The following is a 12,721-nucleotide window of genomic DNA, read 5'->3' as shown; positions in this document are numbered from 1 at the left end:
TCCCTTCATATTCAACTCCTGCCTATACTCTCTCTCTCTCTCTCTCTCTGTGTGTATATATATATATATATATATATATATATATGTGTGTGTGTGTGTGTGTGTGTTTGTATATATATGTATATATGTATGCATATATATATACTCCTTCTAATCACCTAATAATGAGAAAGGTCTTATGAGTTACAAATATCATCTTCCCATGTAGGAATGTAAACAGTTTAATCTTATTAAGTCCCTTATAATTTCCCTTTCCTGTTTAGCTTTTTATGCTTCTCTTGAGTCTTGCATCTGAAAGTCAAGTTTTCTATTCAGCTCTTTTCTTTTCTTAAAGAATGCTAATTCATTGAATGCTGTTTTTCCCCTGAAGAATTATACTCAGATTTTCTGGATAGGCGATTCTTGGATCTTTTACCCTCCAGAATATCATGTCCCAAGCCCTCTAATCCCTAATGTAGAAGCAATTAAATTTTGTGTTATCCTGAATGTACTTCCACCATACCTGAATTGTTTCTTTCTGGCTGCTTGCAATATTTTCTCCTTGACTTGGGAATTCTGAAATTTAGCTATAATATTCCCATCAATTTTTTATTTGGGGATCTCTTTCAGGAGGTGATCAATGGATTCTTTAAATTTCTATTTTAGCTCTGGTTCTAGAATATCAGGGTAGTTTTCCTTAATAATTTCTTGAAAAATGTTATCTATGCTCTTTATTTTTTAATCCTGGCTTTCTGGTGGTCCAATAATTTTAAAATTATCTCTCCTTGATTTTATTTTCCTGTTCAGTTATTTTTCCAATATTTCAATATTTTTCCAAAATTTCCAATATTCCAGTACCCAAATAGATATTTCATATTGCCTTCTACTTTTTCAATCTTTTGGTTTTGTTTTATCATTTTTTGATTTCTCATAAAGTCATTAGCTTCCATTTTCTCCATTCTAATTTTTAAGGAATTATTTTCTTCAGTGAACTTTTTGACCTCCTTTTCCATTTGACCACTTCTGCTTTTTTTCTTAAAGACATCAGTATATTTTTGTGTTTCCTTTACCAAGTGTGGACTCTTTTGTTCATGATATCTTTCATCACTCTCATTTCTCTTCCCAATTTTTTTCTACCTCTCTAACATGATTTTCAAAATCCTTTCTGAGCTCTTCCATGGTCTGAGACCAACTCATGTTTTTCTTAGAAACTTTGGATATGGGAGCTTTGACTTAATTGTTTTCTTCTGAGCATGTGTTTCAATCTTCCTTGTCACATAGCAACTTTCTATGGTCAGAAATTTTTTTCCTGCTGTTTACTCATTTTTCCAAACTATTTTTTTTCTTTTACTTTTAACTTTTTGTTAAAGTGGGGCTTTGCTTCCAGAGTGGAAGGTGAGCTGTCCCAAGCCTCAAGGGTTTTGTGCAGTTGTTTTCAGAGATTCTTCTAAGGACCTGTAAGTTTTCAGTTCTTTCAAGGTGCATTTACTACTCTCCTGCCTTATGCTCTGGTCTGCAAACAAGCACTCTTTTCTCTCCCGGAAGTGTGAGGAGGGTCTGCTATGCACCTCCCCCTGGGACTGCCACCCAGGACTGCAACTTGGATCCAAATATGAGCAAAGCAACAGAGTCCTGCCTCAGTGCTAGCAAAAAGACCCCTGTAATCTCCTTCTGACCAACTACTCCACCCCCTTACCAACTGTGGGCTGAATGCTCTGGAAGCAGCCACTACCAATGCCAATGCCACTGCTGATTCTAAACTCACTCTCAGCACCCACTTCTGGTTTTCTGTGGCCAGGGCCATGCTGGTGTGGCCTGCACTGAACTGTGCTCCACTCTCACCCAAGTGAGATAGACCCTTTCTGTTGACCTTCTAAATTGTCTTTGGCATCTGTGGACTGAGAGGTCTGGAAACTGCCACTACTGCCACTGATTCAGTCTCCCAAGGCATGCTCCAAGTATGCTGGGGCCAGGTCTGGACTGGCATGGCCTGCATTGCACTATGCGCCTTTCTCACTCTGCAGTAACAGACCTTTCCTGCCAACCTTCCAAGTTGTCTCAGGCTGAAAATTTGTTTTACTTCATCTTTTTGTGGATTCTTCCCCTCTAGAACTTGTTTAGAGTCATTTTTGAAGGCATTTGGAAGGGTTTGAGAGAGAGCTCAGGTGAGTCCCTGCCTTTACTCTGTCATGTTGGCTCTGCCTCTACTGAATTCTTCTTTTACCATCCTTGCTAGACTTCAAGGGTGCAAGATTCATGGCTTTATAACCCCCTCCCTCCCATTTTGCTTTTCTTCTATCCTTCATCTTCCTTTTCTTTTTCCTCCTTTCCTTTTTTCCTTCCTTCCTTTTGTCATTCCTTTTTTGCCCTCTCTCCATATCCCTTATATCTCCTCTTGGAATGTACTCCCCTTCTGCTTGCCTCCAAACTATACACATAATTACTTTTATATATTCAATATGCTGCATTTTGACTCTATTTCTTATGTAGCTATGCATGTCTCAAGTCCCCTCTGAGGTCAGAGATCTCTTGATGAAAGAATAGAGTGAGTCTATTTCTGGACAATCTTTCATGCAAAATGGGTGTCAGTAAAATCTGGTTCCACTAAAGACTGAATTTTCGCACCTCTACCTGCAAAAGCGTTATATAGATATTAGCACCTCTTGTAGGTACAGAGTGCATATATAATAACTTCACTTTATCTGTCAAGACCCAGAACTTTGTTTGTCCAAAGTAGTCCCTTAAACAATATTAAATTAACTCTGCATAAATTAGTGTTTCACTTCATTACGCATCTGTTACTGTGCCTGGTTTCAACTCTGTGGAACAAGATGATCCCCTTTTTCTCCCCCCAGCCATGATTTCCTGCCTCATTTTCTATGTCGTCTCTTCCATTAGACTATAAGCTCCTTTGCAGCTGGGACTCTTTCTTTTTTATTATTTGTATCATCAGCACTTAGCACAGAGCCTAGTATATGGTAGGCACTTAATGAATGTTTATTCGATTGGATTCAATGAATGAGTGAATGAATGAAAGCAGAGTTCAAAGGGAGTGCCTTAAAACATAGGAATAATAGATCTCAAATTAGAAGATACCTCACAGGTCATCTTATCCAACATCATCTTTTTCATTTTACGTATAAATAAACTGCCAAAGGAAAATTAAGTTACTTAGCCAAGTAATTTTCACAGGCAGGATAATCCCCCAAATAGTTCTCATTATTTCACACTTAAAAGTGAGATTGCTGTCCTGTGATTCTCCCAGTTAACTTTGATATTAACCTCCAGGCTCTAGACACCACAGTTGATTAACACTTCTCCTTTTTCTACAGGGGATATAACTCTGGATCCTGAAACAGCTGATCCCCATCTCATCCTGTCTGAGGATTTAAAGAGTATCAAATACGTCGATATCCCACAGGACCAGAAAGGCAACCAAAAGAAATTTGACTATGCTCTCACTGCTTTAGGTGCCCAGAGCCTCACCTCAAGGAAACACTACTGGAAAGTGGAAGTGGGAGATAAGACAGGATGGGAAGTGGGAACCTGTAAAGAATCAGTCAGTGGGAAGGGGAATCTCTCCAACTTACCTGGGGATGCTTGTACCTTAGTATGTTTCAAATCTGGAAACCATTTCTGTCTCTGGACCTCACACAATATCTTTTATTTGAATAGACCTATACACAAAGTGGGCATTTTTCTTTATTATGAAAAGGGACATATGCATTTTATGATGCCACAGATAGATCCGTCATCTATAGTCCCCTCAACATAGACTTTCAAGGGCCTCTTTGCCCTTGCTTTTCTCCTTGCCATCCCAATGAAGAAATTACCCCTGGATCTCTCACTATTTGCCCCAAGGATGATAATCACTATAGGAGCTTAAATGACAAGTGACTGAAAACTACATTTAAAATTGAGTTTCTATTCATTTGAACCCGTGTTAAAGTGGTCAATAGAGTTATGTATGATTATCAAAAACCAATGAGAATAAAATCTATCTTGTTCATACTTGGTATCAATAGTAATGTGCCTCACTTTGTATCAACATCCAATGTGACTCACCTGACTAATGCTTCATTGAGAGCTTTAGTAACATTCGATGAAACCAATCCACATATCTGTTTTCTTATTATGAAGGAATCAGATGTAACATTCAAACAATGTATTTGTCTAAGATAGAAACATATTACACACATACACATATTTTGTCTCCATACACACATATATGTATGTTTATTCTTATTTTTCTCAATAATAGGCATTTGTCATTCTCTTGGGCTTTTTCCATGTGGATAATTATGACAAATTCATTTGAGTTGTTACAGATCTTATCCAAGATGTCCTAACGTATTCCTTGGTTTAAAATAAGCGACACATTTACATTAACGTTTATAGACTTGAATCAACTAGGAGATACCACCATTAGTGGCAATCCTTCTTCAACTTGGACTCTACACTGCAGCTTCATGGCATGCTAAGCTTTTGTAAGCATATGTCTTGTAAATGAGCCTGCTTTCTAAAAAATGAGTGTGACTCAGAGGGTAATGGAAAGGTTCTTATGGACATAAAGACATTGTAACATCTCGTGAACAAGAAATTTCAAAAGAGAACCAAGGTTCACCCAACCACAGAAGTGAAAAAGAAGATTGATTGGAACTAGTACCTTCAATAATATGAGAGCAATAAAGAAATTCCCCTAACATGGTGGTTATATTCCCTCCCTGCCCTTGCCCCTGCCCAATGCTGAATTCTTAGGAAGACAGACGACAAGGATCACATAACATCATCATGCCTAAATTAGTTAAAAAGTTCAGCTTTGAAGGGTATGCCTGGGCCAATGAAATAACCAAGAGACACATGTGAGAAACTATTTTATATGATAACATAATGTGTTTGGAGTCTCTGAGTAATTAGTACCCTTCAGTAAATAAGAGACAAGTTCTAATGAGTTCTCCAAACAATGAAATGCCATTATTTTCAAAAATATATTATCTCTAGCCCATTTCTAAATAAGCAATATAAATCTTAAATAGAACCATTCCTTATTCTAAGCCCAGGGGATTTCTACTGCTACATTTAACCTAGAGTATCATTTTCCATTTGTTACTACTCATGATAGCCTGTCAGTTAGCCATTCATTTCTCCCATCCTATACACCTGCCAGCATTTCCTAACTTTACTCACAAGCTCTCTAAGAGATATTCTATCTTTTACTAAAATCAGTATTAATTACGCCCTTTCATCTATTAACTTACTTACTCCACCAAAACCTCTTCTTAGTCTGAAATTATTTACTTTAGTGAATCAGAGAAGGCACCTGCTCAAGTCATCCTGATAATTGACTCCAATGTGTAACAAGAGATGAAACTTTCAATAATTCAACCATGTAGATAAGTACTAAAAGTTTACCAGGTGAAAGAAAAGTGACCAGCCCACTTTGTCCTCTTAGAGAATAGTAGGAATAAAAGAAATCAGATTTACACTATTGCCTAAGAAACTATCTGTAGGACTTTGATAATTTTTTTCTGACTCTCCTGTTTTCTGATTTAGATGAGGTCTCTGTTTCCTGTGTCCCACATTAAGACATTAAGACAAGAAAAATGCACCCATCCACATTAAATACTGAATAATGTTACCTTTTCAAATGTTTCCCTTTATTTCAGGACTTACTTGAAAAAAGATTTATGATTTCCTCAGTGTGTCATCTCTTCAATAAGCACATGTTACTGCCCTTATGAGCCTTAATGGAGAGTCTTCATCATAGAATCACAAAATCATAGCTTTAGAGCTAGAAGGAACATTGGAGGCCATCTCATCCAATTCCTCCCCCCCCCCTTTTATAAATTAGGAAATTGAGGATTGGAATGGGTACATGACTTGCCCAGATTCACATAGCCAATAAACATCTGCTGTAGTTAGAAACATTCACCACCAGAAAAGTTGATGAATATTTCAGTCCACCTTTGTAGGGGTTTCTTAACATCATTAAATTCAAAAGAACAATTGTCATATGTGAAATCATGAAGAAAACATGTATTCATAGAGAGTTTGAAGAAGAAAGGAAAAAGAAAGAAAAAGAGAGGTAGATTATATTTCATTTTTTACAAGTGAGAAAACCAAGACTTAAAAGAGGTAAACAAAACTTTACAAGGGATACGCAGTGATACAGTGCAGTCAGACTTGGCCCCTCCTCCCAAGTAAAAATGAGGAGTACATGCATATAGAAAGCACTAGAGTAACTGACCAGCAAATAAGTGCACTTTACATAACAAATGAATTCTGGCAACTTGTATATATGTTCTTATCTGTCCTGTTCATCATTGGTGGATTCAAACGTTTCTCATTTCTGCTTATCCTAAATTTGTGTGTTTGAAAAAATCTCCAATTCCTTCTTTCCTCCTGAGTATAAAACAGAGGTGTCCCTAACTAGAGAACACTTAGAACCCAGAATGAGTTCTGAATTTTAGATCGAATTGGTTCTTCATCTCTTGGTCTCATAATCTTATAACAAGATATATAACTACTATTATTTGTGTGTGTGCATGTGTGTATGCATGTATGTGTGTATGTGCATGTAAAACTGATTGTCCGTTTTGGATTTGTTTGGTTGGGAAGGCAAAGTTTGCCTTGTAATTTCACTGATGTAAAGAACTCTTGAGTAGTAGAGAGAAAAACTTTCTCTGCTAATGAGAATCATCAAACCTTTTGCAACTTATCACTTACCTCTATAGTTAAATTGGATTCACTTGAAGTTATGTTTCTACCCCACCCACAACACCCAATGAGATCATTGACTGGATAGGCAGATGCAGTTGATAAGTGTCTAAGGAAGAATTTAAACCTAGGTCTCTGAACTCGAGTGAAGCGCTTTTCCCTGTATGCCACACTACCTCCGTAAGCTAAGATAACTGACAAGGCAAAACTGATCTCCCTATTTTATAAGTGAATGAGGCAACATACACAAGTTTCAGAAGATGAATATGCTACTCTAGTAACAATGACACAAGGACTCTGGTCCCTAAAACAGGGCATGGGAACTCCCATTTTTGCAAAGGAGAAAATAAGCATGTTGTACTAGATAGAAAGCCCACATCAAAACCAGAATGACTTAGGTACAAATACCACTTCTGGACCATTTTATCTATGTGATTCTGTGTAGAGCTGTAGGCAGCTCTCTGAGTCTGTAAGTCAAAAATATTGGTGGTTGAAGATTTATGGCAACTAGGTGGAACAGTAGATAGGGCTCTGGGCCTGGAGTCTGAAAGACCTGAATTCAAAGTCAGCTTCAGATACTCATTAGCCTCATGATCATGGGAATTTCACCTAACCTGTGTTTGACTCAGTCTCCACAAAATAAAATGGGAATAATAAGAGCACTTACCTCTCAAGGTTGTTGTGAGGATCAAACTAGATAACATTTGTAAAGTGCTTACTAAAATGCCTGGCACATAATAGGAATTTTATAAATGCTGATTCCCTTCCATTCCAAAGAAGGTAGCCATCTTTATTAGTAGAGGAAGTTTCTTCTGCAAGGCGTTCTTTTTATCACTGGTGTTTTTTCCTCCTTTAAAACAAGAAGTAGATAATTTTTTTGTCTTCTTCCCCCTCCCAAATACCTGTGATTGCAAGCATTAGGATAATTTAAAACAAATTCCAGTAATGTTTAACATTATTTCTAATCCAGAAGCTTGAAATTTTGAGGGGCATAAATTAATCAGAATTTTGAATCTTAGGCTTTTAAGGAGAAAATATTGCATGCTTTTGTGTTATTATTATTATTATTATTATATGAATTTAATTATCAGCATGTCTTCAAAATATTTCATCCAACTTAGGAAACAATTTTGTTGTTGTTTAGTCATTTTTCAGTCATATCTGACTCTTTGTGACCTGTTTTGGGGTTTTCTTGGCAGAGATACTGTAGTGGTTTGACATTTCTTTCTCCAGCTCATTTTACAGATGAAGAAACTGAGGCAAGCAGGGTTTAGTGATTTGTCCAGGGTCACACAGCTAGTAAGTGTCTGAGGTTGGATTTGAAGTCAGTAAAATGTGTCTTCCAGACTCCAGGCCGGCATGCTATCCATTATGCCACCTAGCTGCCAGTAGACAGCATCTTCCTTATCTTCCATCTTCATAAGAAGTGTATGAGTAGGATGTTGAGATAGGAACAGCACTTTATAAAAAGAAGGTTGCCACATATGAAGAAATCTACAAACCTGAATATGGAAGGAGAGTAGAAGGAAGTTCACTCTTTGGAATAAAAAGATGGAGAAAGAATATTATAAAAGAGCTCCTACTATAGCTGCCCTAAATGAGTTTCAGAAATAGGGATAAACACAGATAGATGGTATAGATAAAGCCAGAGGTCTAGACAGATGATAAGGGTATTGGTATAGGCATAAATATAGACCTAGATATATGACATAGATGACAGAGAGACACAAGTGAGAGAATGAGAGAGATATGATATGGGCATAGGCATAGATGTATCAGGTATAGGAATAGATGATAGAGACAATTTTAGCTATATATCAAAAGAAGAGAGAGAGAAGAAAGAAAAAGAGAGAGAGAGGAGATATATATGTTTGGATGGATGCATTTATGTATGTAGAGGATTGTTTTGCTTTGTCTTCATGATCTCTAGGTCTAGCCCAGTGCCTAGCACATGGCTAGCATTTAGTGAATGTGTACTGGAGTGAAATAAATTTACAGCTATACAGATTTAGATATGTGTTAAAGAACTTTAGACAAAATTGCCCTTCCAGCTCTAGGTCCTACTAAATGTGATCAGATGTATCCTCTAGAGTTGAGGAAAAGATTTTCAAAGTTCAAAAACAAAAACAGCTATAGGTTAGTCCAGCAACCAGAGACTTTAAAGATGAAAGTAACTCAAGAATATATAATCTAACAAATGAATTTCTGAATACACATCTGCAAATATTACAAATAAGGAATAAGTTGGGAACAAATATATACATATATATATATATATATATATATATATATATATATATATACACCTACACAAATGATTCTCTGAGAAACTCAGACTTTTAAAACTATATATACAAAAGATAAGAGGAGGTACACATAAAGTGTCTTTCATTGATTCATTAATATTGAAAATAGGGCTTTTTTAAAGTATTACGGCCCTCAGGGAAGGGAGAAATTACTTCCAGATTATGAGTTTGAAAAATTAGAGGGTAATTGTAGATGAGAGGAAATTTCCAAATATAGTTTTTAGCAAAGCTTTTGATAAATTATCTCACACTTTTCATGCAAAGTAGAAGATATAGATAAAAATAAAATTAGATATACTTAGACCTTGTTAATAATAACAATCACAATAATAGCTAGCATGTATAGCCTGCTATGTGCTAAGCACTTTACAAACATCTCCTCAGAGTGGAGTGGGATGCCTGGACCCAGGGTCATTACAGTTGGGTCAACATCAGCATGGCAGAAGGTTTCTAATTGGATGGTCCTGCAGTGTTTAATACTATACTGTGTAACATTTATATTAACAATGACTTGGACCAAAACAAAACATGAATGGATGATCATCAAATTTGCTAATGGTCTTAAACCATCAGGAATAGATAAGATACAGAATAACAAGAGTCAGAAACTAAAAGGATGTCCACAAACTAGAGCATTGTTCTGAATCAAATAATGAGAAATTTAGTATGGATAAATGTAAAGTCTTGCACTTGGGTTCAAACAATCAATGCAAGCATAAGATACTGAAAGCATGGTTAGACAGCAGTTTTCTGATAAAGATCTAAGAGATTTAGTGGACTAAAAGCTGTAAGTAAGTAAGTAAGGCTATGAAGACTAAGTCAGCAGAAAAGCTAATTCAGACTTCAACCAAATGAAGCAAGGCATAGCTTCCAAGAATACATCAGTTAATAGATCCATTATATTGACCTCACACCAGACTTTATCTAGAATACTGCATTCAGTTCTGGGTGCCACAGTTTGAGACTGATAGGCTGGAAAGTATTCAAACAAAGGTAATCCGAATGTGAAGGGTCTTGAGTATGTGTTATATGAGTAACTAGGCATGGCTAACCTACAAAGGAGAAGACTCAGGGAGGTACATAATAAGTGTCATTAATTTTTAAGGGCTGTGATGTGTAAGAGGAATAAGACTTGTTCTATTTGGCCCCAGAGGGCAAAGAGGCAAATTTAGGCATGCAGGAAAAACTTCTTAACAATTGGTGGTGGTGGTGGTGGTGTTTAGTCATGTCTGATTCATTGGGGCACCCTTTGTAGTTTTCTTGGCAAAGTTACTCGAAGTGGTTTGCCACTTCTTTCTCCAGTTCATTTTACAGATGAAGAAATTGAGACAAGCAGGGTAAAGTGACTTGCCCGAGGTCACAGAGCTAGTAAGTGTATGAGGTCAGATTTGAATTCAGGTCCTCCTGACTCCAGGACCAGCATTCTACATACTGTGCCACCTGGCTGCATTGAGAAATATTAGGTTCCCTTCCTTCGTGGTCTTCTAAAAGAGGGTGGATAAGCACTTCCACATTTGGGTTGGATTAGATAGCCTCTGAGGCAATATTCAACCATTGAATTTTGTGATTCCATGATGAATATTAATTGAACAAGTAGAGGTGAGATTTGTACAAGGGGAAGGAAGATAGGACCTGAATAGGAATATTACAGAATTTAGAGTCAGAAGAGACCTCAGATATCATCTGAGATCAAACTTCTTAGACAATAGATGAAGAAAGTTAGGCCTGGAAAGAAGATATGACTTGTCCGAGGTGACAAAAAAATACCAGAGTTGTAGATGGCAGCTGGAAAGGAGGGACCCCACCACGTCCCTCCAAAAACCTATACAAAATGGCTCTGAACAAATTCTAGAACTGCAGAACCCACAAAATAGCAGAGGGAAGCAGGGATCCAGCCCAGAACAGCCTGGATGGTCACTGGATGATGTCTATCTTGCACACAGTGGAGGGGAGTGGAGCTCAGCATGGGAGGCAGCAGGAACAGCCAGACCAGGAGCTGGGCATAACAGGCCCTAGCAACCTGAATAAGTGACCTGCAGCAGTTACCAGACTTCTCAACCCACAAACACCAAAGACAACAGAGAAGGTGAGTGGGAAAAGCTGCAGGGGACAGAGTTCAAGGTTCGGCCACCACCCCAGGGGCAGTGGGGGAGGTGCAGCTAGAGAACTACAGCTGCAGTTACTTCTGGCCCCAGGTCAACATGGTGGGAGGAATTAAGTGGTGGACCAGAGCAGGAATGAAGAGCCTGCTGAAGATTTACATCAGATCTGGGTTGGCAGTTCTTGAGGAAGGAAGAGTGCTGGGGTGGCAGAGCTGGCTATATAGAAATAGCTCTGAAATCAATGGTGCATCCCCCTCAAGCTTGTAACAAATTACTCTTTGCTCTACAAACAGTCATACCCCGACGAAAAACTCAAGGGTCAAGTAAGTTGGCTGGGAACATGGCCAGGCAGCGAAAACACACCCAGATTCAGTCTCAGACTTTGGAATCTTTCTTTGGTGACAAAGAAGACCAAAACATATGGCCTGAAGAAGTCAACAAAGTGCAAGAGCCTACACCAAAAGCCTTCAAGAAAAACATGAATTGGTCTCAGGCCATGGAAGAGCTCAAAAAGGAGTTGGAAAAGCAAGTTAGAGAAGTAGAGGAAAAATTGGGACAAGAAATGAGAATGATGCGAAAAAACCATGAAAAACAAGTCAATGACTTGCTAAAGGAGACCCCAAAAAAATACTGAAAAAAATATTGAAGAAAACAACACGATAAAAAAATAGACTAACTCAAATGGCAGAAGAGCTCCAAAAAGCCAATGAGGAGAAGAATGCCTTGAAAGGCAAAATTAGCCAAATGGAAAAGGAGGTCCAAAAGACCGCTGAAGAAAATACTACCTTAAAAATTAGATTGGAGCAAGTGGAAGCTAGTGACTTGATGAGAAATCAAGATATTATAAAACAGAACCAAAGGAATGACAAAATGGAAGACAATGTCAAATATCTCATTGGAAAAACCACTGACCTGGAAAATAGATCCAGGAGAGATAACTTAAAAATTATTGGACTACCTGAAAGCCATGATCAAAAAAAGAGCCTAGATATCATCTTTTAAGAAATTATCAAGGAGAATTGCCCTGATATTCTAGAGCCACAGGGCAAAATAGAAATTGAAAGAATCCACAGATCGCCTCCTCAAATAGATCCCAAAAAGAAAACTCCTAGGAACACTGTTGCCAAATTCCGGATGCCCCAGGTCAAGGAGAAAATACTGCAAGCAGCCAGAAAGATACAATTTGAGTATTGTGGAAAAATAATCAGGATAACACAGGATCTGGCAGCTTACACATTAAGGGTCCGAAGGGCTTGGAATGTGATATTCTGGAGGTCAATGGAGCTAGGATTAAAACCAAGAATCGCCTACCCAGCAAAACTGAGTATCATGCTCCAAGGCAAAATATGGATTTTCAATAAAACAGAGGACTTTCGGGCTTTCTCAGTGAAAAGACCAGAGCTGAATAGAAAATTTGACTTTCAAACACAAGAATCAAGAGAAGCATGAAAAGGTAAACAAGACAGAGAAATCATAAGGGACTTACTAAAGTTGAACTGTTTTGTTTACATTCCTACATTGAAAGATGATGTGTATGATTCATGAGACCTCAATATCATAGTAGCTGAAAGGAATATGCATATATATATATGTATACATATATATATACATATGTGT

General features: G+C 37.6%; 1 pseudogene; it reads right to left on the bottom strand.

Moving 5' to 3' along the window:
• Positions 1-1,783, bottom strand: part of LOC118853304 — a 41,916-nt pseudogene extending 40,133 nt beyond the window's left edge.
• Between the last annotated feature and the right edge of the window lie 10,938 nt (positions 1,784-12,721).

Source organism: Trichosurus vulpecula, chromosome 6 (assembly GCF_011100635.1).
Source record: "Trichosurus vulpecula isolate mTriVul1 chromosome 6, mTriVul1.pri, whole genome shotgun sequence".
Taxonomy (NCBI): Eukaryota; Metazoa; Chordata; class Mammalia; order Diprotodontia; family Phalangeridae; genus Trichosurus; species Trichosurus vulpecula.
Note: the sequence above shows the minus strand (reverse complement) of the source record. Positions and strands in the feature narration are given on the sequence as shown.